General features: G+C 45.6%; 2 long non-coding RNA genes across 2 annotated transcripts; one reads left to right on the top strand and one right to left on the bottom strand.

Annotated features, from left to right (window-relative positions):
* Positions 1-2,151: 2,151 nt before the first annotated feature.
* LOC309642087 lies at positions 2,152-4,993 on the bottom strand. Its single transcript, XR_014252964.1, has 2 exons — positions 2,729-4,993; positions 2,152-2,589 (listed from the first exon to the last, which is right to left on the bottom strand). It is a non-coding gene; the product is annotated as an uncharacterized lncRNA (long non-coding RNA).
* A 4,038-nt stretch (positions 4,994-9,031) lies between these two features.
* Positions 9,032-17,618, top strand: LOC309642085. The gene is made up of 2 exons (XR_014252962.1): positions 9,032-16,477; positions 17,352-17,618. It is a non-coding gene; the product is annotated as an uncharacterized lncRNA (long non-coding RNA).
* Positions 17,619-25,067: the final 7,449 nt, after the last annotated feature.

Consider the following 25,067-nt stretch of genomic DNA (forward strand, 5'->3'; position numbering starts at 1 on the left):
AGGCAAGGAGATTGAATATCCAGCTTTGATTACTCATCCTAATGAGCTCACTCATTAGTATGTGTAACAAATAATTACTGAGTGCTTAATTGTGAGCATAGCTGTCGACTAGAAACAAAGAGGTATAATCTATGGTTTATGCCCTCAGGCAGCTTGCAGTCTATCTGGGAAACCAAGACATACACCCTTAAGCAAATAAATACAATTTAAGGTAACTCCTATTATCTCAGCGCTATGTGGATTTTAACCAGTCTCGTGCTAAAAGGAACCAGGTCCAGCTCATTCAGCGTGGTGCTAAGCAGAACCCAGCGTCTCCTTTCAGCACTGAGAATCCCTGTTTCTCTGAAGCACTTAACTGCAGAAACTTTGACGTCCTCTGCAACTGATTATGCTGAGTCCAATTAATCAACATGCAGAATAAAGACCGAGCTCCAAGGATAAACAACAAGGTCCTACCGTATAGCACAGGGAGCTATATTCAATATCCTGTGATAAACCATAATGGAAAAGAATATGAAAATAAATGTATATATATGTATAACTGAATCACTGCTGTACAGCAGAAATTAACACATTGTAAATCAACGATACTTCAATAAAGTTTTTAAAAATTATTTTAAATTTTTAATCATTGTTTAACCATTGAAATTCTAACATCAGAAAGATAAATATATTTCACTTCTGGAATGCTTGTACCAAAGGAAATAGCTCTACTTGAATGTACTGTTTATTTTTTCCACAAAGAATGTGTAATTTTCAGTGAATTATTACTTAGAATCAACTATAGCTATTAAGACTAATTACTTGTGGCAGCCAGAAATAGAGAACCCAATCTTTCATAGTATTAGAAATGTTCTCTCCTTGTTGAAAAGTTTTCCTGTTGGATTATTATTTTTATCACAAATGAAGATGTAAATTAGTATCCAAAAAACCCCACAATCTGCAGTACTTTACGAGAGATCAAGTTTGGGAAACTAACATTAAAATCCCACAGAGTTCCATTTCTTTAAGTTACGAAGGATATGTATTTATAGAAAGGAGCATCACACACATTTTATTGAAAATAAAGATCTTTTCGTGGGAAAAGCTAACTCTATGTTGTTTCTGAAAGAAGTGTTTAAAGATAAAGGCCTCTGCCCATCCCCAGAATAAAGTCCCCTGCTTTCTTCTCCGAATCTTCTAAATAATAAAATAATACCAAAATCTTCCTTTGAGTTTTTTTTTTAAAAAGGAAAGATAAATGTAATGTTGCAAAATCTTGATTGAATCTGTTGAATTTGGGCGATAGGTATAGGGGGGACTCAGTATTCCACAAGAGTGTGTGTGAAATTTTGAGAGAGAGTGAGCGAGAGAGAGAAGTCCTCTTGCCGATTAAGATTGGCATCTTCCCATCCTCCGACTCCTTTATTTTTTTTTTTTAACATCTTTATTGGAGTATAATTGCTTTACAATGGTGTGTCAGCTTCTGCTCTACAAGAAAGTGAATCAGTTATACATATACATATGTTCCCATATCTCTTCCCTCTTGCATCTACAGCCATACCACCCTGAACGCGCCCGATCTCGACCCCTTTCTTTATCCAGGCAGTTGTCAACGGTAGCTGTGCTTACCATTTTGCTATTCACATCCATCTTCATTTTTTAAACGTTTCTTAACCCTTCATTAGTTGGTGTATTTCTTAACACTGAATCTTTATTTTATTTATTTATTTCGCCACGCCACGCAGCATGCGGGATCTTAGTTCCCCTACCAGGGAATTGAACCCACACCCCCTGCGGTGGAAGTGTGGAGTCTTAACCACTGGACCACCAAGGAAGTCCCTCATCTTCATTTTTTTACCCCAGGGATTTCTCTTACTTTCTTGGAATTCAAATGATGAACTTAAAAGGATGTTATAGGTTTTCAGCATTTCTAGGTACTTTGTAGTAGGAGAGATTTCAGGTAATTCAATGCTTAACCTTATTTTTGGAAATGGAGGTTTTCGGCTGGGCTTTTGACATAGTTTTAATTGATTTTTAATATACAGGGAGGCAGTCTGTAAAGTGACTATCTCCTTATCAAATATTAGCTTACAGATACATGTTATTGGTGCCCAAACAGTATAAGTGAATAACAATAACTCCTAACCTCCCTCTAAGAAAAAAAAATAATTCAAAGTATGTTTCCTACTTTAATAATCTTTGTATAAACAGGCTAACAGAGTGGGGTTTTGTTTTTATTTTGGCATTACAAAATATTTTGCTCCAATTTTACTTCAAGAGCAGTGAGTGTACAGCACTTAGCTAAGTCAAGAGGATAAGAGCATCTTAAAGTATATAGAGTCTAAGAGGTTACAGTGCATTATCTCATGTAACTCTCACAACAACCAAACAACACAGCATCCGGTACTGCCATCCTGCATTCACAGATGGAGAGAATGATTCCCAGGAAGGTGAAGGAACGTAGCAAGCCTTACACACTAAATGCCAGGGCCAGGATTTGAGCCTCTGCGGTTACACCATCCCATAGCATTTGTCCTCCAAAAGGAGAGGCTGTCTTCTCGTAATGGTTATTAGCGTATTCATTTCCCAGGCGTAAAGCAGCTGAACCTTAAAAGAAAATAAGAAGGTATCAATAGCTTCAAAAATCCAAAGAAGGGAGTGGAGAGTGTGGACACTCTGTTTTAGACCAAAAAAAAAAAGTGGTAGTTGGTGGTGGACAGATTAAATATGAAAGAAAAAAAATCACCTTCTCCAGGTTTAGGGAGGCGGTCTGTATCCGTATCTCCTCCTGTGCTCTTAGGAAAACGCACCGCACACGTATTCTTCAGACAAACATGAGCGCTCCCAGTGGGAGCTCCTCTGTGGCTGGCGGGCTGTCCCGGTTCTGCACCGTCATTTTCATCCAAACAGTTAAATCTGGAGCCGGGTAGATATTAGTGGCTGGGTCAAAAAGACAGTTTTGCTATGAACTATTTATACTTAATTGACCTCTGTGTGTGTCTGTGTAGTTTTGCCAAGCATTTTAATAGTTTTCATTGAGTATTCTTTATTCTTTTTTGGGAAAAAAGCTATTCAGGGTGGGAATGGGAGTAAGACAGGGCATGAAATGCTGTGTCCCCTGAAGACTTTGGGCACTCTTCCCAAAGCGGAGGCAGAAGGGAGCACTGACCTCTGACTTGCAAATAATTTGAGATATTTTTCTTGTAGTTCACCACTGTTATTCTTTGGCTTTTAGACACTCTGATTTAAATTCCAGTTCAGTCCTGATAGAGTAGAACAATCAAGTATAATTTTTTTATTTGCAACTTAATCTAATAGCACATTTATTTGAATAATCCTTATCCAATACTTCAGAAAGTCTTTACTCTTATCATTAGCAAGTAAAATACAGGCTATGGTCCAAAAATAGAAAGTACAAAAAATATAAAGAAACAAAACCACTTATATTCTATGATACCGAAAAAAAAAGTTTATTAATTTTAAGGTGTCTCACCTCTGCTCAAAACCCTCAAATGAATTTTCATTCAGAGTAAAAAGCCAAAGTTGGTTGATTTCTTTAATAGACTTAATTAATTAATAGACTTCATCTCTTTGTCCATGGTCACATAGCTGGCAAGTGGCAGAGTCAGACTTCAAATGGCAGTCCTGAGCCTATGCCTTTGATTATCCAGCTTTACTGCTTCTCAAATATATATTTGATAGATAATTTCTTTTGTAGTTTATACTCAAGTCACTCTAGACAATCACATAATTTGCAATACTTTTTCCTTTTTTGACATTTTTACTTAATTTTATTTATTATTTTCTCGGTATGCCTTATAATGGAAATTTCTAGGAAAATGTTTAATAGTAAGGATAGTAATAAACATCCTTATTGGTTTTTTTAACAGTATCATCTTTATTATTTTATTCTTAGCTATGATGTTAGGTATATGTTTATTATTTGCTTTTGCTAGGAATGAATGTTGAATTTTACCAAATGCTTTTTTAGTATCTGTTGAGATTATTTTTTTTCTCAAACCATTTTGTGTGGTAGATTGTATTATTAGTTTCTTCATATTGAACCATCCCTCCATTCCTGGAATAAAATCTCCTTGGTATGATATATTATTCTTCTAATATATTGCTGGATTTGATTTGCTAAAACAATTTAAGGTTTTTTATCTGTATTTATAAATGAGATTGGTGTGTAGCTGCCTTTTTTGTTCTGGGTTCCCGAGGTTTGGTAACAAGATTACACAAAGTTATAAATTGATTTGGAAAGCTTTATATATTTTGTTGTGTTCTGCAATGATTTATTTAGTATGAGAATTAATTTTTTTGTAAGTTTGAAAAAAGTTACCCATAAACTATACACCCATTTGAGCCTTCTGACTTTCTTGAACGTAGATCTTCAGCAACTTGTTTAATATCTTCTATTGCTATTGATTCATTAGAGCATTTTTTAATTAATTTAATTTATGTTGTCCGGGAAAATTCAACTACATGCTGCCTATAAGAGGCGTACTAACTCATAACAATTAGAAGACTGGCCCAATTCACCAGATCAACACAAAGTAAAAAGAAAATATATATCCCCAAATCAATACCAATCAAATTAAAATTCAAGGCTGGAAGAATTCATGGGCCACAGTACATAATATTCTGTTGATGAAGGACATCATCTTCTGGAATGAAATGGGTAACAGACATACATTTTAAGTCCTAAGTAACATAGCCATGACTTATATAAAACAAAACTCGTTCAAAGTATAAGTATTAATTGACAGAAAAAAGTGATAGGAAACTTTAAGACGTCTAACTCATTTCTTAACAGATTACGTGGCAAAATATAAATGGGATAAGGAGGTTGAATACTTTTCTCATGTCTTCAAGTGAAGAGTAGACTGGTTGAGATGTCCTGTCTCCTGTTCTGTCTCCCAAGGGTCCAGCGAGCATTCACCTAACGCAGCTCACATCTACCAACCTGGGCTCCTCTGCCGGCTTCCCTAACTTGTTGACGCCTTCCCTAACTTGTTGACGCCTTCCCTAACTTGTTGACGTCTTCCCTAACTTGTTGGCCCCATGGCGTACGTGAGAACTTTATCCGCAGCACTGCTATCAGGTGGCCTCCTTCTTGTCCCCATCCAGAGTCCTTCATCACCATCAGTCTCCCCTCTTCCCTAAGCAATTTCCAGCCATTTCTCTGGAAACAAAAATCTCTCAATGTTATGGGGAGAGAGCTAGGAGGATACAGTTGGGAGGGTAGTTTGCAGGCTTCCTCAAAGAAGAAAACCCACTCAAAGGGGGCCAGAGACCCCTTTTTCCGACTGGTACAGTTTGGGGGTGACTGAACCAGAAGGAGACAAAGTCAACCATCGTCCTACCTTTTCTGGAAGCCACTGGACTTAGTGTCAGGAAATGAGAGAGGGGAGGCTCTTCTCCTTTTTAAATCAATTCTATCTCATTTTTAATGGAAATCCCTCCTAATTTCCCCGACACGAGAGGAAGAAGGCGGCTGAAACCTACAAGATAACGTTCCCTCCGGCAAAGCTAATCAGGGCTTGGGAAGAGCAGTAAAGGACCGGAAAGGTTGTCAAGGACCTTCTCCCTTGCTGCCGTCAAGTCTCCTTAACGGGTTCCCAAAAGCTTCAGCAGCGGCCAAGGCTGCCACTCCTGGGAGAGCTCAGCTCACACATTACGCCAAGGAAAAACCTCTACTCCCTTCCCAGATGAGCAGCTCCAGGTGGAGGAAGAAGGGGGAGAACAGAAAGGGAGAGGCCTGTAAGTACAAAAATTAACACGGGATGGTGTCATCCTTCCAGATGACTATTTCAAGGCTGCTGTCCAAACTTCAGGAAAAAAAGGAGGAGCAATTTCAATCCAGTAGAAGATCTTTCTCTGGTTCTCTTGTTTACGGCAAGTAAGTGTGTTACATAAGGGCCTGGCTCAATACTAGCCTCCTTTAGGAAACGGCTTTCTGGATCCTTTAATTAAAGTACCAATATTACGATGAAAGACTCAGCAGATATGTGTGCCGTGCCGAGCACTGCTGGTGGTCGGCCTAGAACTAGTGAAGGCACAGGAGCGTCTGCCCCCAGCTTGCATGGGAGTCTGGCTCTACATCTGCTTGGGAACTTGGGGGATAGTGTCAGGTGAGCTGGAAAGCCTGGGTGGGAGCTCCAGGCTGAGCTCCTGGGGACTGAACCCCATGCCCTTGACATGTGCCTGTATTTGGGTGCCTGTGAAACTACCCTGGTTGCCCAAGCAACACAGGGGAGCTTCCCGGGGTCAATGATGCATCGCACCTGCCAAGCTGGACGTGCCACTTCCTCAGCCCACCTGTTCTCAGCCTCCAGGTGGGTCGGCTTTCCCAGGACTTACTCTGTGCACTTTTACTTCCCTGAATCCGCTGGGTACAGGTGTCCATCCTCAGCGCGCCTGTAACCTGGGTGATATCTGTAATTCTAGAACTAACGGCACTAAGATATCTTTTGAAAGAGACATACGTATCTATATTTCTATCTTCTTATAGCGTGTGCTTATATCCCCAAGCACGAATGTGAACCTATCTCCTTTCTGAAGGCTGCCTGGTGGTGGAGTACCCACCGCACCTGTATTCACAGACCACCCCACTTGTGTGGGTATCGTTCTTATAAAGGCCAGGCTCCAACAGTCTGTGGGTACTGGGAGTCCCCTTAACAGTAATGGCCCGGATTTCACAGGCTCTGATGGCTCCCCCAACACAGCGAGCACAGGATCTAAGTCCCCTGCCCCACTCTCCAAGAATCCGTGTCTCACAGGTGCCAACAGCCCTGCCCTTGTTCCGCTGGCTCCCCCCCCAACTCCACTGACGGCCACGGTCTGCACCCCAAACAGAGAACACCTGGGTCCTCCGCAAGCGCCCAGACACCCACAGAATGGAGGTAACAGCCCTCTCCTCCGTCCTGCGTGACTCTGTCTCTCCCCCGAAGCAGAATGTTCCCGTCCCCTTCTCACCGAGCATCCCCCCAAGCCCGAATCAGCTCCTACAGCTCGGCCTGCGGACCTTCTGGCCTGAAACTGAAAACAGATTTACAAAGCTAGGATGGAGACAATTTCGGAGACAGATACCACCGCGGCCTCCTCACGTCAGCTTCTCGCCCGGCTACCTGTGCCTTCATCATCCTTCGGACGAAACCCCAGGCAGATTGAGACTGCGTGAAGCCACGCATGAGTTCACCGGTCAAGAGGGGATCCTAGCTCATCATGTCCAGATTAGGACCCAGGTAGTCCGAAAAATCCCTGGAGGGTAGGACCAAAACAAGCAGACCCTAAGTTAAGTGGAGGAGGAGAAATATTCCTTTGGTGCATCTTCTTTCCTTGCATTTTGGGGCAGCTCCTTCAGGGACTATCATCAGGTTATCTCTTTAGTTCTGGAAATATGTGCATGTCAATGAATCCAGACTATTGGATTGATATTCCGTGTAGAAATGATCAGCAAAGAGGTGTCCATTCTGTTCTTCTAGCAATCTATAGAGTCAGGTCAGATCTTATTAAATTTATCAGCCAGATGATAGAGATAAAGGGTCTTTGATAATATGCGTCATGAAAATTCTAAAAAAAAAATATGAAAGAGTTTTGCGAGCTATGACTGGTCCATGAACTTGGCAAGGGAAGGGGACCCTCTCCAGACAAGTCCCTGGGTTACCTGAAAAGAGAGTGGCCTCTGGACTCTTACCCTGGCACTTCCCTTCCCTTCTGAGGGGTCTTGAGCAATTCACTTCACTCCCCTGGGTTTCCATTTTCTCATCTATAAACTGAAAAATCTTGATGGATTATTGCAAAAAATTGAAGAAGATTGAATAGGCACTCCATAATGGTAGCTCTTGGAGCCATTATTTGGTCTGGGAATATTTTTTGGAGAGGAACTATAGGAGCCATATGCTTATCACCATCTCCACGTCTGTCTTTGAGAGAAGACTTTCTCTCTCTTTCTTTCACGTACATATGTACGCACACACGTGCGCACGCATGCACGAACACAAACACGCACATTTGGGTAAGACCGTGGCCTCTAGACCCAGACTGCCAGGGTCTGAGGCCTGGTCCCGCACACTCTCTCTCTTATGACCTCGGTCACTTTACCTAACTTCTGAATGTCCCTTTTCCTCATCTGTTAAATGGGGACTGTTGTAGTTGATATGAGAATTAAATGAGTGAATATATTTAAACCATGAGAACAATGCCTAACACATAAAACAGTGTACATGGGTTTATTATTATTATCATTATTATTACTATCTATTATTCATTATTCCCCTGGTGAGGGAGAGGGGGAGAACCCTAATTGTGTGAAATCTGAATTTCAGTTTTCACCTTCACCACCGACCTCTGTTCTGTAACCTTGTACACACCTCTTTCTTCTATTTACCCGTCTGCTTTTCATTCCAGAAGAGCAGGCACAAGTGGGTCTGCTGGACACCTGTAACCTAATTACCTCTCAGGTCTCACAAGGCTCACCTCTGCTAGCCGCTCAGCAAAACTTTTCCCAAAGAGATTATCCTCAAGCAGCTCAGAAACAGTCTCTCTGCCTCGGGTGGTCCCACAGAAGGAGGGGACCCCTCTATACAAGAGACCTGTCTATCAGAGTCAGCAAAGGAAGGGGCGAGTGAACTTTCATGTTGCTGACACCCAGCCACGTGGGCAGAGTGTCCCCACGTGAGGAGAGCTGGGTCTGCTTGACCAAGGAAGACGAGCTACGACCCACAGCAAGGGGGGGTCAGACTGACCTCCCGCCTACCCAGTCCATCAGCAATGCACGAGCAACCGCACCAGCGATGCTGGTCCCATCTCATGTCCACTTAGCAGGGCTCTTGGCAGGACACACACACCAAGAGACACAGCCACCCAGGCCCCCTGGAAGGGTGGACCATTGTAATGGCAGCTGGGTGGCGTGGACAGCGGTGACAGGTGGTGTGGGGCTGAGCACCATGGGCAGACAGGATGGAGTACCCTGGGGCCAAAGAGAGTGGGGATGACAGGAAAGGCTGGCGGGTTGGACCTCCTCTCACCTTCATCTCTTCCCTGGGAGACCTGCCAAAGAAAGCAGAAAGAGAAATGCGTTTCCTTTGAGTTCTCTAAAGCAAGCGTTCTCCAGAAAAGAGAATTGATGAGACTGGTTAAAGTGGATTAACTATCTGATGTCCATCCAGAGAGGTGTCTATTAATGGAAAGCTGAATCCATGGGACCGATTAATATTTATGAACAGTTCAACTAGGCAGAGGGGAAAAGGCTTTTATATTGGACAAGAAGGGGAAAGGTTGCGTACTATAGATACTATAGAATGGATTTGTTTGAATAAAGTGTCTGTTCTGATCACTGGGCAATCTTATAGAACAGGAATGTAGGATAGAGAAATCAAATCTGTATCTAGAAGTTATCAACTTTCCGCACAAGAATGTTGTTGGTGCCTATTTTTGTGGACCATTCCATCTTAAAAATAAGCCTGATTTTGTGCGGCCAGTTGTGGTAGAAAAGGAACTCCGAAGGGTAAGCAAGTTTCCTACCAAAAAATCCAAGTTATTAAAACTACAATTAAGACCTGGAAAGAGTTACTGATTTTACTCCTTTCAATGAAAGGAAATTTACAAGCAGGAGAGGAATTACAGATAGGGGCAAGTTCTGAGACAGGAACTCTAATTACAGCAGGGTGAGAATAGTCTGCTTCGGGAAATTTCTGAAAGGTTAAATAGGAAAGCTGAGGGTCAAAATCATACTGTGATGAGAATAAATAGAGAAAATGGGTTTGCAAAGAACTAAGCTGGGTAATCACAAAAGAAAAGACAAGGACAAAGAAGAAAACCTGAAGACCCAAGTAAACAACAGAAACTCAGCCCTTATAAGATGCTGAACGTAGTACACAAAACACTCAGAAGGTGTGGAATGATAAGTCAGAAGCCCAAACTCAATTACAATCATCATGCAAAGGAACAACAGAATGCTTAGCAAAAATAAACGACTTCGCAGAAACAGACTCACAGACATAGAGTACAGACCTGTGGTTGCAGGGCGGGGGGGTGGGGAGGGATGGATTGGGAGTTTGGGATTAGCAGATGCAAACGATTATATTTAGGATGGATAAACAACAAGGTCCTACTGTAGAGCACAGGGAACTATATTCAATATCCTGCAATAAACCATAATGGAAATGAATATTAAAAAAGAAAGTATATATATCTATATATAGATATATCTATCTCTGAATCACTTTGCTGTACAGCAGGAATTAACACAACATTGTCAATCAACTATACTTCAATAAAATGAATTAAAAAAATAAACAAATAAATGACTTCCCATGTGACTAATACTACTTTTCTCAGGTAGCTTGTTCTGCAGAGCAAAGGCTGATAATCACCCCCATCTCAAGGGTTTTCAGCCCATTTAAGTGAGCCCTACAAGTAGGAGATACAGCCATGATTATTGACCATTGTTATCTTTCAAGGAGAAGCAAACTGACATTAAGCATTAGAGTTTGTTAGCACTCTCCAACACAGATGACAAAATGCTGGGAGGAATTCTCTTGAGGACATTGAGCAATGCTTGCAAATGTGTGCAGGTAAGTGTTGCCTATCTGATCACTCTGGACCCAGAAATGCTTCTTAGCAGATCGTGGCATGAATTCTTTTTCCAAGTTGAAAACACGAATATTACCGTTACCAGCTCAGAGCAGGGAGACAGCGGGCACCGCAGGCGAGACAGGTATGGCAACTCTTACAGGAAGAAATAGAAACCATCTAGCAACACACATTTACTGAAGAGTGCTAGGCGTCAGGAGCAATGGTATCACGACGGCTGATAAAGCCTTTCAGAAGTATGTCTTCCGTGAATTCACACATTTCCAAGAGACGGATATTGTTAGCCGTCTTCATTCATGGGCAAAAATGAGATTCAGGGAGGTTAATTGAACTGGAGATCTCCTGATTTCTAGTTTTAGATCCTTCCTGTGTACTTTCTGGGTTTAAATTATGGCTGCATCACTTCTGAGCCGAGTTAGTTGAAGAAGTTATTTAGCCTCTGTATTGTCCGTTGTGACTGGAAATACTAATCCCGACCGCATAAGGTGGTTGTAGGATTCAATGAGAGAACGTGTATAGAAATGCCAGACACGGTGCCTGGCACATATTAGGTGCTCAGCAAAGGTTGGTGTCTCTCCCTTCCCTTTACTGATGCACACCGGTGGATGGAGCTGGCTGTCCAGCCTGGATGGTGCAACACAGCAGAAACAGCATAGAGCGATGCCCCAGGGAGACGCAAGATGGCCCACCGACCAGGGACCAGGGTCCGGCATGAGTCCCCAGGCTTAGGGAGTGGGGGGCTGTGTAGGTCTGGGAGATACAGGGACTGGAGCAGAGCCTCCAAGGAGGAAAGCGATTTGCGTGGGTGGAGAGATGGGCGAGGGTCGAGCAGGCGGAGAACAAAAGCACCAAGGCAGGAAGATGGCGATGTGTGTGAAGGACACGGAGCTGCTGACCAGTTGGCTGAACAGTGAGCTAAGGCTGGGGAGGAGAGGCGGCTGAGGCTCCCGTGTGGGCATCTTCCACGCTCGAGGATTTCAACTCAATCCTACAAGAGAAGAGGAACTAGTAAAGGTCTGTCAACTTGGAGTTGTCTATAAAGATTAATCCGGTGCCAGTGTGTAGAATGGACTGTCAGGGAAAAGGTGAAAAAAACAAGGAATTTTTCTATTTTATACACACACACAGCCCTTTTTGTTACAAAATATATATAATCTACTTAATCCCCTTCTAAATGGCTTGGGCATTCATTTGCCTCTTGCAATCGATTACAGAGGTTTCAAACAGCTGTGTTTTTGCTTTTGTGACATATTATGGTCACATCTAAAAGTCATCTGATGTTAAATCAAGAATAAAACTTTCAATTATATCATTGCTCCTATGGTAAAATAGAATCTACTTTAAGGCAATTCACTTTGTCATAAACTTTCCAGGAATATAACTTGATAAAAAGCAGAGACTCGCTGCATATGACAATAATTAACTCTATACTCAACAAGTATAAAAGAATAACCGTAGGGATAGGTAATTTAGAAGGAAAAAAAAAAACAGACTTAAACGTGTCAAGAAATCATACTGAAGTTTGCTACCCATGATCTATTGAGATATGGGATTATGTTATCTGAGAAAAAACAAAATCCAGTAAATACCCAAATCATGAAATGAATTGTATTTTCAAAACACAGCCTGGAAGTCCAAGATCAAGGTGTCAGCAGGTTCGATTTCTCCCAGGGCCTCTCTCCTTGGCTTTCAGACGGCCGCCTTCTCACTGTATCCTCACGTGGCCTATCTTCCAGTGCATGGGCATCTCTGGTCTCTCTCTGTCCCTCTTCTTTTAAGAACAAACCTATCGGATTAGGGCCCCATCCTTATGACCTTATTTAACATTAATCGTCTCCTGAAAGGCCCCATCTCCACACACAGTCACATTCTGAGGTTCTGGGGGTGAGGGCAACGGCTGCAGCATGGTCGTCCAGCCAGCCGGAGATACAACAGGGGAGCAGGAAGGATCTGTTAATGATATGTACGTGCTGGGCCTTGCCCACAGCCCAAGCTCAGGGTCAAGGGCACTCAGGAGCCGGAAGCCCAGCAGCCGGCTCCTGCAAGTGTAAATAAGCATTCCTCTGAACCCTCGTGGCTTCCTTGGAGGTATTTTGGGAAAGGGAATTGAGTATTCCCTCTGCCCCAGCTCCCTGTTGCCAAAAAAGCATGTGATGGAAAAACCCACCTGGGCTGCGGACAGCGTGAGGGTGAGCGAGCTCTCGCGGACCGAGAGCTGATTTACACTGTGGTTGGTTCCTGCAGTGACGAAGCTTCTCCTGGGTGATTGGTATGATCCGGAGGTTGGCGTCGTTAGGGAGAGGTTTCCCTGATGACTTCAGAAAATAGAAAATGACTGTACACAAGATGGTACTTGGCTGTTTTTAATTTTATTCAGCTCATGATATCCTGGTCAAATGAAAACCTTGACGTTTGGGGCAGGAAGCACGTGGCAGGTGGGAGCGGGTACACACCAGGCAGGGCTGCAACACCGAGTGAAAGTCCCTCAGGGTGGCCCAGGAGGGAGGCACACGGGAGGGATCTTCAGAAATCAACCATGGTGACTTCCTCTTCCCGACACAGTTCTCTCCTCCGTAAACACCCTCCTTTGCTAGTTGATAAAGAGACAGGAACAGAGGCTCGGGGCGCGGGGAGTGGACTCCACGGGAACAGACACCAGTGGCTGCAGCAGACTTCTGGGTAGAGCAAAGTGCACTGTCCCTGCTCTGGGGCCCTGGGTCGTGATGTCAGAGGGACCCAAGGCCTTGACGTCTCTGAGGCCAGGCCGTCCTGCTCAGGCAAAGCTCCAAGCGGTTCTCCAGATGGTTCAGGAAAAGGCAAGGAGCTTTCCCGAGTTGTTCCATACCTGGCCTGAAAAAGCAGTCCTCCGCAACTTGAACTGCAGAGAATTTAGAGTCTTGGTCCCTAATCTACGTTCAAGTTGAAAGAGCTTTGAGCATCACATGTATCCCACTGGAATCCTACCCTCTATTTGAAAAACAGTGAAGTGAAAAATGCGTAACAGAGAAATCGTAGAACCGTGCCGTGGCTGAGAGGATGGGTTTGGGTCACTTGACCTGGGTCTAAATCCAGGCTCTGACACACACCTGTGACCTTGGACGAGTGAAGGAAACTGTCTGTGAGTGATGAAAGCGGCTACCTCCTGGTGATGTCGTGAGAAACACACACACAAGGTCCTGGAACAGTGACAGGCACGTGGGACAAAGAGAGCTTGTGATCGCGATGACTGAACAAAGGTTCTTTTGGAAATCTCACTGGGTTAGGGGAGAGGGAGTGGGAGGAGAGAAGGAGAGAGAGAGAGGCTGTGTGCACCTACGTAGGAATGGTACCAAACGAGGCACAGGCAAACCGGTTCATAAGAAACATTGCTGTAAACACTATGCAATATTAAACATCCCTTTCCAAGTGTGGGCCCATGGCGTAGTTGACAGACAACACGTTGTTTTCCTCTCTAAATAGAATATGTTCTACTTCCCTCTCTCTGAGACTCTACGGTCTTGAAAAATCCAGGAAACACCTTTTCAGGCCCTGCCTGGTCTCACCTTCCCCTTTTCTCCATCCTGACAACTGTCCGTGGTTTAGAGCAATCAACCACCAGCCCCAGCTCCCCCGGGTCAGTCTTGCCATCAGCAGAAATCTTTCCTCTGCCCAGCAGGGGCCTCAAAACTTCTTGGAGTTCGGGCCTTCGAGAAGTCCTCTGGTGTGTGTCTTACAAAGGTACTTGCAGATTTGAAAGAGATGTCCCTTCCTGACTCGGGAAAGGGAGGCTTGAAATGAAGGTTGGCAGGAAGGAGGGAGCTAGAAAGTATAAGGAAGAGAAAAGAAGGAAGGAAAAGAGGACGGGAGGGAAAGACAGAGAGAGAGGAAGAAAAGAAGAGAAGCTACATTTTCAAAGTTTGCTGCTAGGGAAGAAAAAAAAAAAAAGCAGGGAAGTGAGACTTTTCATGAAATAGATGTAAAAATACGTGGTGGTGTGATGAATTGGGCGATTGGGATTGACATGTATACACTGATGTGTATAAAATTGATGACTAATAAGATCCTGCTGTATTTAAAAAAAAAAAGAACATTCACAAGAACCAGGATAAATTGAATATGCAGAAAAAGAGACAACTAGAATGTTCCATGCAGCAGGACAGCACATTGTAAACCTGCTATGATTACCACAATGTTAAAACCAAATAAAAACCAAGGCAGGAAAAAAATGACTTGACAGAAATATTTCCAAAGTGTCAGCAGCGGTGGTCTTTGGGAGGTTGGGGGAAATTTCATTCTTCTTTTTATATAACACAAAGAATGACTAGATAGATTTCAAAGAGATAACTGGCTGCATTGATTGCCTTCCACCTGGTTATATTTCTACCACTGCACTGATCACTTACCGAAAGGATGTTTCTTATCTCTCACGTCCCCCAAACTAGAAAGTCTCTTAAGAGCAAACACCATGTGTTATTCGTGGTTGAACCCCCAGGATCTACCACAGTCCCTGGAACAGGGTAAGTTGTCCATCAATACTGCCTCATTGAAGCTGACCCTCCTTACGAAACCTTCTCGTGGTTCCCCTCTGAATCTAGTCCAACCCCCTAGCCTGACTCTCCAGGACACCCAAAGGCTGGTTGGAACGTGCCGTGGCCGCGTTATCTCCCCCTGCGCCCCGCCCGGCCCCAGGGCCGCTGTGCTGAGAACTCCCCGCCCCCAAGTGTCCCTCCTTTTCTGGCCATGCCCAAAGCACCCTCCCATCTTCCGGTGTCCTAATTTAATCCTGTTTCTCCTGCAAGTACCAGCTCCCACCCCAGCTGCTCTTGAAGCCTGCCCACCACCATACTCAGCGAGGGCCACACTCCTTCGATGTTTCTGGAACTTCTGTGCACGTGTCTTACTTCCCTAATTCAACTTAAATACCAGCCCCAAGCCGTGGTTCGCAGGCCCTGAGACCACCTGCAACACCCACCCACCAGTGTCTCGTACGTAGACCCTCGCAGTGAGGGCCGCTGATGGAGGAATGCTGGCTGGGATGAGGGGACGGTGCTGGGTGTCCCCGTTTGCGGTACTGAGAAACGGGTCCATTTCTCACACAGGCTGCTTTGAGGGAGGCCCCTGAACCTAAAAGGGAGAGGTTAGGTCCCCTCAGCCCTTTCCCGGCTGCCCTGCCCCTGCGTCCTTATTTCCTGCCACAGGACACAGATGGGGGATGACCAGAGGCCCTGCCACACCTCGAAGAAGGACAAGGACAGGCCCTGGTAAACAAAGGACCCCACGCACTTCAGCCAGCATTCCGGTCCTCAGAACTACTCACCACAGCCTCGGGAAACTCCAGCGTCTGCTGAATCTGTAGGCCAACTGTTAACGTCCACCAGAAAGCATTAGGAACAAAAAGATCGGGTTTGTTTTCCTTTTAATTATAAACTTCCAATGACTCCACCGTGAATAGCATCCAAGACATTCTAGACCTTACAATGTTTTTATCCAAATCTGCCTCTCATTAATCAGACACCATCCAAAGCCAGCCTGTACCTTTTGCTCATGTAGAAAGCAGCGGAAAATCCCTCACTAAATGCGTAAATAAATTCATCCACTTGAGATGGCTGTACATTTCATCTCACGTGTTCTTCGGATTTACTAATCAGTGAGATCGTGGGCATCCAAGAGTGACTTTACCCCATCCTGTTTGGATAGGATGACTGGTGTCCCAGGGGCCGTGGCTTGAGCCAGCACCAAAGAATGCAGAGCACCTGGCAGGAGAACAAACCCCCTCCGGCCTCAAGGGCATGTGGCGACATCACTGACTCACCTCTTCTCGGTGTCTCTCCTCCCTCCGCGGGGGTGATGTCAACAGTGGCCCTTCCCGGCCTGGAAGACGGAACTTGCCATGTGGAGGAGAGTTGGCCGAGGACAGGTAAATGGGACATTTTTGGAGTGAATTGAGGGAAGCTGGGCTTGCAGCTGGGCTCAGAGGAGCAGGAAGCAGGGTGGGCATATGGGGTGAGCTCCCCAGGGCCTCTGAGCTGCTTGGAAGGCAGTGGGTTCTCAGTTCTAGAACCTGGGCCTGCAGTTGTCCCCACTGTATGCAGATCAGGGCCAGTTCCTCACCCTCCGCCTTCGAGTGTTACAAAACTGGGGCATGGCCTCCGCTTAACTAGAGAGAGTTGTGGCTCATTCTAACTCATCTGAGAAGCTGCAGCTCTTCTGCTTGGGCCCGGACCACCTGTCTCCCAGGTGCTGAGCCTTCCCTGTGTCTATCGGGACAGACTCAAAGCCAAGGGACCTAAGAGAGCAAACTTGAGATTTTAAAACTGGACGGTAGTGAGGAGGAACCTCCCCAGGACTGCCTCTTCCCCCCGCTCCCACTGGCCTCTCTCACCCGCAACAGGCAGCTTTTATCTTCCTGAAGTGCCCAAGCTGTTTGTCACCCCCCGAGAGTACCTTGTCCACCGAGCTTCTGGACTGGGGGCTGAGTGGCAGGAAATTAAAGGGACGAAAAGGACCGGATTCCTAATCTTACTTCCCTGAGCAGAGACATGGAATCTCTGTGTGTATGTGAATGGGACACGCATACTCAGTTATTTACCATTAAAATTGCTAAGAGCAAAGTCACTGCGGGAGGAACTGCACTCGCTGGGGTTTCTTTCATCAGAGACACCTAATCTGGAGGCAGCCCTCTGTGCCCTGACCCTCAGCCCACTCTCTTCTCCCCATCCCCCAAGATCTGTTTTGTGGCTCCTGGAGAAGGAAGAAATGTTTGCAACTTAATCTACCTGGTACCCTTCCAGAATTCTGCAGCTGTCCACTTGGAACGGGAAGGAAGCCCCGCTGAATGCCATGAAGCCCTCCTCTGCCACCCGGATACTCCTGTGAGGGCGGCCACCATGAAGGTGTTGTCATCCATTTGTCAAGGGCCAACAGCGTGCAGGGCAGAACGGACAGACTGGATGTATTGCCCACCCCATGGGCTGACAGTCAAAACGCCTTAGGTGTCCCTGGGGACATTTCCAATTCAGTTGACATTTTAAAGGAAAATAAATACTCCCAGACAACCATCTCCTGTTCTTCTCCTCCTTTCTCTCTCTTTGATAATGGAACCAACCCTTGAGGATGTCGGTAGGGCTGCTTGGGGACAAAGGCCACAGACCCCACATCTACACCGCAGGGCTGGGCTCGTCTTTGAAACTGTGTCAACTGGAGATCCCGTTGTAGCCAGACCTCTCTTCGCTTCCAGGCAAGGCCCGTAACGGTCTCTGGCTTTCTCCTGGATCCCGGGTCATTCTAGGTCGATCCGACCCAGGCTGAAGACAGGTTGAGTCTTTCCCTCAACAGCCTTGGGGAAACCTGCCCTTTTCCACTGGGAAACGGGAGCTACAGAGACCTGCCTACCCCTGGGATCCTACCCGGTGCCTGGCATCCCTCAGGTTGGCCTGGGCACCTCCCAGCCTGGTCTAACCCTGAGTGAGCTGGCACTGGCTGACCAGCCTAGCCTCAGCCAGCATCCTTGTTGGGCTTGGCCTCTGTCAAGGAGGCAGGAGCCTGAGGAACGAGAAGGTTAGGCAACAGCTTTCTAAGAGCAAATTCCTGTCCAGTGCCTGGTATCTGGGTTCTGAGCCAAGCATGGGCGGCTCTGTTTCTGCTGATTCCTGGTGATGATTGCACGCTGCTTACTGGTTCTTTAGGCCAGGGGGTCCCCAACCCCTGGGCCGTGGACCAGTACCGGTCCATGGCCTGTTAGGAACCGGGCTGCACAGCAGGAGGCGAGCGAGCAAAGCTTCATCTGCCACTTCCCATCGCTCCCCATCCCTCGCATTACTGCCTGAGCCATCCCCCCCGCCCCCCTGCCACCCCCAACCCCGTCCATGGAAAAACTGTCTTCCACGAAACCCGTCCCTGGTACCGAAAAGGTTGGGGACCGCTGCTCTAGGCTTACCTGGGTATTCCTTCCCAGAAGAAGGATGTCGGTCAAGGGGCCTGAGAGCTGCTGGCCCAGATTAGGTATCATATGCAAACACTCCCATTCTCAGAAGATACTAAAGCCCTTCAGAGCCAAACCGGAGTTCTGTTAGCCTTTCCTCTGGGCCCAGCTTAGTTGTCTCGGCCAAGTGTTGTTTAGACACCTCCAATAAGCAAGTGCTTGACATCAGGGTAGCCTAAGTGTCAGAGGGGCAGGGCACGGGGTAAGGTTTGAGGCCGGGACTTCTCATGGGCAGACAAGAGCCTTCTCTGTCACCCTGACAGCTTTGCTCAGCTTCACCCCGCTCCCCCATTTCTCAGCTCACCCCGAGAGTTGTGCCTGATGATTTTTACACGTGGGTTAGAAATGTATGAAAGACAGTCTGAATCTCTTGCCCTCTTCTCTCAGCAAAGCTGATAGCAGAGGCCGAAGCAAGCTGCTGTTATTCTAGCTGCGTGAGCTAAGGAAAGCCTGCACCGGTCCCAGTTTTTACCTGGGATTCTAGAACCTGCCAGGGACAAACCCAGCACAATCAGTAGCACCCCCTTTGGCTCTCATGAGTGACAGCGGGACAATGGGTCCTCCTGTGTACAGAGGACATTAGGTTCCTTCCAGCCGTGTCGTTTCAGGATGCGCAGAGAGCCTGTCGAGGCTGCAGACGTGGGGGATGAGGAAGGGAAGTGGCTTGTCTGCGCTCCCTCGGTGACTCAGTAGCAGGACGACTTAAGAGGATCCAGGAGCTTTGACTAACTGGCTACTCACCCCTGACCCCGCCCTGCTGACGGGAGGAGAAAGGATAGGAACCGGTCGGTCAACAGCGCTCGGTGGGATGCCAAGATGTGAATAAACTGTGGGAAGGAGACTGGCGACAGAAAATAACTGGAAGACACAAGGAATCCCTAAAAGTATGTTGGTTGAGGAGACAGTGCCCTCGTGCCCACACATGTCAAGTGGCTTTAGAAGATTTACAAAGGGGCGGGCCCGTGTGGAGCTGGGTACCCAAAGTGGATGGTGATGATGGGGTATGAGCGCCCACGGGGACGACGGGAGGGGGAAGGAGTGACGGCAGGAGAATCCGGGTGACCTGGGGAGACACGGGGCCCTCCTGGCGCTGTGCGCACCGAAGGCCCCTGGACCACCTCCTGCCCTAGCCCGGGGTGACTTAGCGAGGTGGTGCTGAGCTGGCTTCTGGAAGAGGAAGTCTGACCAGGAGGAAGGCAGGACACAGGCTGGCTGGGGCCCAGCATGAATGAGGGGGGCGTGAAGACAAGCCCGCCTGGGGCAGAGGGGCTGGGGTTGTGGGGGGAGGACTGACAGACATGGAAGAAAAAGAAACAAAGAATGTCTGCCCGGCATCCTCATTGTTTTGGTTTTACGGGAAACATGGTGAAACTCTTTCTTACAAGTGGCGATTATAGAGGATGGGGGTGGGAGAGAAACCACAGTGTTTTTTTTTTTTTTTTTTAGGATCGAAAAACTGTTCTCCCCAAACTAAACAAAGTTAGATTGAGAAATGCAACATGGTACCTCGGGGACCCGGTGCTGCCCTGATGCTCCCCGCAGGCGCCGGCCTCAGACTCTCCAGGCCGCCTGGGGAGGAGAGGGGACACTTGGACTTTTCAAGATCCAAACAGTTATGGCTCTCTTTTGGCAAAATAGTCTCTGTCGTCTCCTGTAATGACACTTGAGTCCTTTGGGGTAGCACCTTTTGCGGCCTCAGCAGCACAGGGGAGTGGGTGCCCCTCCTCCCCGCCCCTGACCTGCCCAGGGATCACACCCCTCCTAAGAGCCGGTGACAGCGGTGCGGTCCCCCTGCATTTACTGCCCCCGGGGTACCGGCTGCTGTATGACCTACAAGGTGATCTCCCTGGGATGACAGAGCTGTAGCATCATGAAAGAAACATAAGGATCCCCAAGGGACAAGACTAAACTCTGCCTTCAAACGGGTCAGGAGGAAAAGTGGGTGCTGGGGGCCTGGGATGAGCTCTTCAGTGATTTGATTCAATGAAGCCATTCATTTCAAAGCTGCCCTTTTTAAAAAAAAACAAAAAAACCAAAAAGGTGGGAGTCACTGAAACTTCTTCAGCAAACTGCAGTGATTTTTAAGTGAATAAAAAAAGTCAGCAACCCTACCCACATGCTCGTCTGTCAGAAACGATGCATCTATGGTGGGAAATAGCCTGCAGCCTGGAAAACAGCTCACTGCAGCAGCTCAACTGCTCGTTGTGGGCTCATACTTTTATTGACGTGAAACTCTTGCTGTCAACCGTCTGATTTTTGTTAACTCCTGGATCTAAATCTGGTCAGGTCCTGCTCCTGCAAACCCCTTTAATTAGCATGATATCTCGGATTATTTTTTCAATTGAAGTGGCCTGGCTTCTGTGTCTTAATCTGTGCAGCTAGAGGTCTTAGGGGTGAGATTTTATCTGGGGCTCTGCCCTGGCCCCTCTCCCCCAGGACCCTGCAGGGGGTTGAGCATCGAAGCCTCCCGTGGAAATCTGGGTCCAGAGTGTGGGACAGGGGGTCCTGAGGACTGGGGGGCTCCTGCTCCCCACTCTGGGACCTGGGAGTTGCCGTAGGGTGGGCGAGAACCCAGGTCCCGCTGCTACTGGCCTTGCAGAGCGCGGACAGTTCCCGTCCTCAGCGGGAGGGCTTCGCCGTCTCACACGAGGGTCAGGGGCTGCCTACGGGGCTTGAACCTTTCAAGTGTGGGAAGGAGGTGTCCAGGCTTGGATCCTGGCTTCGGCAGTCCGTGCTCGTGACGTTAGTCTCTGCTGGGTGAGGGCTGCAACCCAGCACGAGTGTAACTTTTTCCACGGAGCCTAGGTCTCACCGGAGGATCTCCTCCCACCCCGCCCCACCAAGCCAAACGGAGCAGTGACATAGGGCAACGTGCCTTGCAGCTTCTTAAAGACCGGGGCCAAGCCCACGAAAAGTCCTCCAGTTGTTCACCTTCACGGAGGCAAGTGGTTTATTTCAAATTCCATTTTGTTCATTGGTAGCTTTTCCTGAACAGTCTCCCAAGGAGGCTCTGCAAAAGCGACTTACAGAGTGGCTGACCAGTGCGCTGGTCCCCAGAAAGGATCACGTGTGCAAGAACTGCCAAACAGAACAGACTGTTCTCAGCGAGGCAAGGGGCGCGGGGCTGAGGACCAGGAGTCGGGAGGCGTGTAGCTGCTACTAGCGAGAAGTTGCATGAAGGGACTTCTCAACTGTCTCTCTTTTCCCAAGGCTAAACGGTAGCTTCTACCCTCAATCTCAGTCACGGTCATCATCTGTCAGAGTGGCCAGCATTAGACACTCAGTGAGTGTGGATCAGGTTAAGAATTGCTTGAAAGTGAAAAGAGGAATTATTTAACAAATGGTGTTGGAACCATTGGCTGGCCATTTGGAAAAATAAATTAAACTTGAGCTGATTCTTACCTTACTCGTTACTCCCAGGAAATTCCCTATGGATAAAAACCTTAAAGATAAAATTTGAAACCACAGATTTAAAAAAATCATGGGTGTGTTTATTGATCATCTCTGTATGGGGAAGTCCTTTGTAGTGAGGAAGCCATAGATTGAAAAGTCATAAATTTCATACCATAAAAGAATACATACTTTTGTGTGGCAAAGGTACCTTTAAAAAAATGACAAAATGGAAAATATTTGCAAAGTATATGAGAAACATAATTTCTTTAAATTACAAAGAGCTAGTACAAATAAAGAAAAAGCAGAAAAATGCAATAAAAAATTGGCAAAGAATATGAATGGACGGTTTATAGAAAAAGTAATACAAACGTCTGATAAGCACTTTCACCAGAAACTAAAAGACACAGCTCCAAGGGATAACAGGATGCCATTTTTCACCTAATTGTCAAAGACTGTAAAGTTTTATAATAATTAGTGCCTGTGAAGAAGATCTGTGGACAAACAGGCATTTGCAAATATTGATGTGAGAACTGTCAACTGGTGGTCATTTTGCCAATATTAAGATTCTTCCAAGAGCAATTTAGCACTATCAATCATAATATTTAATGTCCATAATCTTTGATCCAGGAACTTCACTGCCTGAATTTAGCCTTACAACTACATTGGCAAAATTATGCCTAGACATATAGGACAAGAATGTCCGTGACAGCATTGTTTGGAAGAGCAGAAAAGCTGGAATCTGACTAAATGTCATTGAGACCGGCTAGAAAATGGAACTCTAAGAAGCAGTTTTTTAAAACGTTAAAAGTTGGTTGGTAGATCTTGATATAGAGGCCCTCTGATTTTTAAATAAGCAGGGAAAGAAGGCAAGGCTCTGGGTAACGTATTTAGGGATATCTTAAGTTTTTAAATTGTGCGCCTTACTGGCTAAAACTTTTGAACACAATGTCCAACGTATTTGTTGATTGATTTATACATATATGAACAGATACAAAAATAGCATAAAAGGAGTGAATTAAAGCCAAGAAATATAAGCTCTAATATTTTTTCTACCACCCTGAATTGTTTCAGGGACCCCCCTTAGGTGTGTGCACTTAGAATGGAGTGAGTATATCATGTGGCAATTTAAAAATATATCTTCTAATTCTTTGACCCTCCTTCCATTGGGAGGTGTGGTCTATGCCTCTTTCCTTTCAAACAGGACAGGCTTTTGTGATTGTTTTGGCCACCAGGGTACGGCAGAAATGACAGTATGTGATTCTGAGTCTAGATGATGGAACACTGGTGAGCAGTTAGTTTTTAGTTTTCTGGGATGCAAAACCAAAAGAAGGGAAAGGAATGGCCAGCCCTGATGTTGATACTTGTGTAGTGCTTTAGACTTTGTTTAGACAACACTTCCGCTGCTATGAATAGTAGTTGCAGAAATGATGAACACAGCTAAGACAGACATGCGCTACTTGGAGAAGTAGAAGTAGAACTAGGAGAGGCCAGATAATATTTGCTCTTGTATGAGGAGTAAAATTATAGTGTTCCATGTGATTAATCATTGCAGAGACTCATATCATTGCTGGTATCCATTTATGCCATTTGCTAGGAAAAACTGGGACCTGATGCCTTCCTTCCCCAGCCCGCCCTCCCTCCCTCCCTCCCTCCCTTCCTTCCTTTTCTTAATATTTTTAACCACCTGCTGCATGCCAGACACTGTAAGATTAATATCTCACATTTATATGTACACCCACCTATTATTTCCACATATCTCTGATTTTTCACTGTAACCAGGGATTTACTCCTAGTTATAAAAGATGGTTTACCTTAGACTTCTTGCCATAAAGCTCTTCCCCTTTATATGACTTCATATGTTCTACACTTGGCTTAAAAGTCACATTTTATTAAGTCTTTCTAAAGACCTGCCCAAAATGCAGTTAACTAACAAGATGACTACTTCACTCCTCAATCTGGGGTCCATTGAGATGATAGATGGACAGATGGATGGATGAAAGGATGATGGGTGGATGGGTGAATAGATGATGGATGGATGGAGGGATGGGTGGGTGAATAGGTGAATAGATGGACGGATAGAGAGATAGATAGATGAATAGTTCCTCACACTCTCACACTTGGAAGAGGAAGGGAAGAAGTCAGGGTAAAATAGTGGTTTCAGCACTGTGTCTCATTGTCCTAGTATCCACTCCAAATTGGAGAGAACTGTCAAGCCAATCATCCAGAAAAAAAACAAGAGCTGTCTCAACTTTGTCATTCAAATAAATGTCCATTTTGACTATTGTCTCTTTTTAAAGAACATGGAGCTCATGACATTCTGCATCATGGCTACCATACCATGGCCATTTAGTAGATGTTATAGGCTAAATTGCGCACCACCCCACTGCCAAATTTATATATCGAAGTCTTAACCCTCAGTACCTCAGAGTATGACTGTATTTGAAGATGAAGTTTCAAAAGAGGTAATTAAGTTAAAATGAGTTCATTTGGGTGGGCCCTAAACCAATATGACTAGTGTCTTCATAAGAAGAGGAAATTAGGACACAGACCCATACAGACGGAAGACCATGTAAAGACACAGGGGGGAGACGGCCGTCTACAAGCCAAGGAGAGAAGCTTCAGAAGGAACCAACCCTGCCGACACCTTGATCTTAAACTTCTGGTCTCTAGAATCGTAAGTAAATTTCTGCTGTTTAAGCTGCTTAGTCTGTGGTACTTTTTAATAGGAGACTAACAAGCTAACACAGTAGATATTTTTTTAAATCAACTTTGGTTCAGTCTGTCTAAACACAAGGACAGTGTCAGCAATAAATACTTACATTCACATGGGCAGGCAGCATGGTGTGGTGTTTCTACACTTGCCTGGTCTGGGCCTGGGTTCAACTTGCTCCATCACTTACTAGCAACGTGGCCTTGGACAAATGACCTAATCTCTTTGTGCCTCTGTTTACATAAATGTAAACTAGGGTAATAGGACATATCTCACAAAGTTGTTATGAGAATGAAATGAATTTGTGTTTTAAAGCACTTAGAATAGCGCTTAACACATGGTGATTGATAAACAAATATGAAATAAAGAGGTTGGAAAGTATGACGGAATCTGGTTTATAAAATTCTTTTAAATTCTAACACA

This window comes from Balaenoptera physalus (genome assembly GCF_965194825.1).
Source record: "Balaenoptera physalus genome assembly, chromosome: 14".
NCBI lineage: Eukaryota > Metazoa > Chordata > Mammalia > Artiodactyla > Balaenopteridae > Balaenoptera > Balaenoptera physalus.